The following is a 4,932-nucleotide window of genomic DNA, read 5'->3' on the forward strand; positions in this document are numbered from 1 at the left end:
GCATGAAGATCGTCACTGCGGGCCATGTGAATATGGAGAAGGAAGTCTTCAATCCAAACCGCGGGATCTGTTGTCCCATCATATGGTTCAATGTTTACGAGTTTAAACCCTTCTGGGAATTCATGTTCCACTACTTCATTAGTGAAGCATAGGGGTGTGCAGCGCCTCTATGTCGGGCTACTTTGCGACGCAGTTCAGATGTAGCTAGTCTACAGTATTCGGCCCGGGCGGATTTGTTTGTAGTGTATCCTGCGTGACGGTCATCGTCGCGTGTTGAGGCGTGCCCCCGCAAACCATAGATCGATCTTGGGTGTCCTGCTTTGTCCCCCAAGTCGTACTGCAGGTTATGTGTGTATCCCCGAGCCTTTGTGCTTCTATTTGTTCGGCGACAGGGTGCGGGCTAGTGTTCGGACTGATACGCCGCTTTATCCCAGCCACGTGGTGGTCGGTCAGCCGCATCATGTGCTGGTAGTGTGGGCTTTAGTGCCTCGTCCTTGAATCGAGGTATCAACCTGCGCGTGGGGTAACTTTTGGTTGGGCGCTCGAGTGCGTATTCCTCGGCTGCCAGGACCTCGGTCCATCTACCAGTTAGCAGATCTTGATCTGCTTGGAGCTGCTGCTGCTTCTTCTTCAGGCTCTTCGCAGTGGCCATAAGCCGACGCTTGAAGCGTTCCTGCTCGGCGGGATCCTCAGGCATGATAAATTCGTCGTAGCCGAGTCTCACCTCATCCTCGAAGAGAGGCATGTCATCGTCTTTCGAGTCTTTGTTCGTGGCCTGTTCATCAGGGCTGGCTTGCCCGTCCTCCCGTTCGGCCTGTTCGAAGCTTAGCTGGGTGGGGTCGTCTTTGTTATCTTTGGCATCGTCCGGAGTGCTATTGTCTCCTGTGCCGGTATTGCTATTTTTACCATGGCATGGTTTAGAGCGATGCCGCTGAAGTCGGCGCTTCAGCTGCTTCTTGGGAGGTTTGTCCTCACCTGTATCCTTTTTGTCCTCGCCATTGTCTTCTTTGGGGGTATCCACCATGTAAATGTCATATGACGAGGTGGCTGTCCAGCGCCCTGTGGGCGGTGGTTCCTCTTCTTCTCTGGCATTGTCGTCCATATCGTAGATATCTTTGGAGTCAAATTCGAGCATGTCGGTCAAGTCATCGATAATGGCTATCAAGTGGGTGGTGGGTGGGCAACAAAGTCCTTCGTCGTCCGCTTCCCACTCAAGCCGGACATAGTTCAGCCAAGAATCTCCTGACAAGGAGAGAGACTTTAATGAGTTTAGCACATCACCCAAGGGCGAGTGTTGAAAGATGTTCGCAGAGGTAAACTCCAAGGTCGGCGCCCAATTAGATTTGACAGGCGCGTACACATGCGGTTCGGAACCTGTATCCGGAGATGGGTCCCAGGGTCCGATGGCACAAACCTCAAAAGAGGTTAGATCTGTGTTCGGCTCCAGAGCCGTAGAGTATGCGGCTTCTGTGGTGGGTCCAGCCCTCCGTCCCAGGACGGCGCGATCTGTTCTACATCTAGGGCCAGGACAGTCATAGACGCTGTCTTCTGAGCATAGTCCAATGACAGATTTAAGTCATGTTCATAGTGGCTACAGGGAGCGGCTGTCATGGGTTCAAATCCATCGAAGGTCAAGTCTCCACGGATGTCGGCAATGTAGTTTAAACTTCTAAACCTGACCCGATGGCCAGGGGTGTAACTGTCGATCTGCTCCAGATGGCCAAGTGAGTTGGCCCGCATTGCGAAGCCGCTGAATACGAAGATCTATCCAAGGAGAAAAGTCACACCCTGGACCGCATCATTGTAGATGATTGAAGGAGCCATCAAGCCTTATGATGACGACACAGTGGAACTCTCATTGAAAGCACCAATGTTAGTGTCAAAACCGGTGCATATCGGGTAGGGGGTCGCAAACTGTGTGTATAAGGCTAATGGTAATAGGAGGCGGGGGACATGATGTTTACCCAGGTTCGGGCCCTCTCTATGAAGGTAATACCCTACTTCCTGCTTGATTGATCTTGATGATATGAGTATTACAAGAGTTGATCTACAACGAGATCATAGAGGCTAACCCTAGAAGCTATCCTATGATGATTATGATTATTCTTGTCCTACGGACTAAACCCTCTGGTTTATATAGACACTAGAGGGGGCTAGGGTTACACAGAGTCGGTTATATAGAAGGAAATCTACATATCTGAATTGCCAAGCTTGACTTCCACGCAAAGTAGAGTCCCATCCGGACACGGGACGAAGTCTTCTATCTTGTATCTTCATAGTCCAACAGTCCGGCTAAAGCATATAGTCCGGCTGTTCGAGGACCCCTTAATCCAGGACTCCCTCACCCTCTGATGTCTATATAAAACAGAGGGTTTAGTCCGTAGGACAGGAACAATCATAATTATAGGCTAGCTTCTAGGGTTAGCCTCTATGATCTTGTGGTAGATCAACTCTTGTAATACTCATATCATCAAGATCAATCAAGCACGAAGTAGGGTATTACCTACATAGAGAGGGCCCGAACCTGGGTAAACATCATGTCCCCCGCCTCCTGTTACCATTAGCCTTAGAAGCACAGTTCAGGACCCCCTACTCAAGATCCGCCGGTTTTGACACCGACATTGGTGCTTTCATTGAGAGTTCCACTGTGTCGTCATCATAAGGCTTGATGGCTCCTTTAATCATCTACGACGATGCAGTACAGGGCGAGACTTTTTTCCCTGGACAAATCTTCGTATTCGGTGGCTTCGCACTCTGGGCCAACTAGCTTGGCCATCTGGAGCAGATCGACAGCTACGCCCCTGGCCATCAGGTCAAGTTTGGAAGTTTGAACTACATCACCGACATCCGCGGAGACTTGATCTTCGACGTATTCGAACCCATGATAGCCGCTCCCTGTAGCTATGATGAACATGACTTAAATCTGTCATCGGACTATGCTCAGGAGACAGCACCTGTGACTGTCGTAGCCCTAGATCCAGAACAGATCGCACCGTCCGCGGACGAGGGGCTGGACCCCACCATGGAAGCCACATACTCTACGACGCTGGAGCTGAACACAGATCAGCCTCTATTGAGGTCTGTGCCATCGGACCCTTGGACCCATCTCCGGACAGGTTTCGAACCGTGTGTGTCCGCACCCGTCGAATCTAATTGGACGCCGACCTTGGAGTTTACCTCCGCGGACATCTTTAAACTCATTATATTCTCTCTCCTTGTCAGGAGATTCTTGCCAAACTATGTCCGGCTTGAGTGGGAAGCGGACGACGAAGAACTTTGTTACCCACCCACCACCTACTTGATAGCCACTATCGACGACTTGACCGACATGCTTAACTTCGACTCCGAAGACATCGACGGTATGGACGATGGTGCGGGAGAAGAAGAGGAACCACCGCCCACAGGGTGCTGGACAGCCACCTCGTCATATGACATTTACATGTCAGATACCCCCAAAGAAGAGAATAGCGAGGACAAAAAGGATACATGTGAGGACAAACCTCCCGAGAAGCAGCCGAAGCACCGACGTCAGTGATGCCGCTCTAAACCACCCCATGGTAAAAATAGCGATACCGGCACAAGAGATAATACCCTGGACAACACCGAAGACAATGAAGACCCCGCAGACCCAACCATGAAGTAGGATGGGCAGGGAGACGACAAACATAGTCCAGGCCCGCTGTCTGATCACAGCGATGCCGAAGACACCACTTATCAACCTGTCTTCGAAGAAGAGGACAGTCTGGATGACGACGCATTCATCATCCCTAATACACAAGTGGAACGAGAACGCCTCCAGCAGAGACTTATCGCCACTGCAAGGAGCTTGAAGAAGTAGAAGCAATGGCTGAAAGCCGCACGGGATATGCTCTATGATAGATGGAACGAAGTGCTCGACACTGAGGAAAAATGCGGTGGCAATCGCCAAACAAAGAGCTATCCCAAGTGCAAACTGTTGCCCGAATTCGACGATGAGGCTATAGCACCCATACCGCAGAATAACTGTACGGCCGACTAACAGGACCGACCACCTCATGGTCGAGACAGAGCAGCTAATGACGCCACAAACAAATCCGCACCCCCGCTCCATAAATAAAGGGAGGTAGCAACCCAGAACCAGCAACGTGATTTACGTGAGGACCTGGACAAAAGGGCCGGCATAACAATGTCCATCTATGGATTTCGAGAATGTGCTCCCACGCAGGATCATGACCATCAAAACAAATATGCTGGTCGCTCTCTAGTTCGGAACCAACACCGAACACTACAACCGTCGAACTCACACCATGGCATAACCAAATATAGGGGCGTTGCGCACCCCCTATGCTTCACCGATGAGGTGCTGGAGCATGAATTTCCATCAGGGTTTAAACCCGTAAACATCGAGGCATACGACAGAATGGCAGACCCTGCAGTCTGGATAGAAGAATTTATTCTTCACATCCACATGGCTCGTGGAGATGATCTCCACGCCATCAAATACTTACCCCTCAAGCTCAAAGGACCAGCTCGGCACTGGCTGTAAAGCCTCCCCGAAAGTTCTATAGGAAGCTGGGAAGAGCTCGAGGATGCTTTCAAGGCAAATTTTCAAGGGACCTATGTCCGACCTCCGGACGCAAACGATCTAAGTCACATAACCCAACAACCCAGAGAGTTAGCCCGTAATCTTTGGAACAGATTTCTGACCAAGAAAAACAAAATCGTCGACTGTCCGGACGCCGAAGCCTTAGCAGCTTTCAGGCACAGTGTATGGGACGAATGGCTTGCCAGACACCTCGGCCAGGAAAAGCCAAGGACAATGGAAGCCCTAACCACCCTCATGACCCTCTTTTGTGCAGGTGAGGACAGCTGGTTGGCCTGTAGCAGCACCAGCGACCCAGGCACATCCGAAATCGGGGATGGCAATGGAAAGCCACGACGCAACAAAAACAA

The sequence above is a fragment of the Triticum aestivum genome, chromosome 3B (assembly GCF_018294505.1).
Source record: "Triticum aestivum cultivar Chinese Spring chromosome 3B, IWGSC CS RefSeq v2.1, whole genome shotgun sequence".
In the NCBI taxonomy this organism is placed as follows: domain Eukaryota; kingdom Viridiplantae; phylum Streptophyta; class Magnoliopsida; order Poales; family Poaceae; genus Triticum; species Triticum aestivum.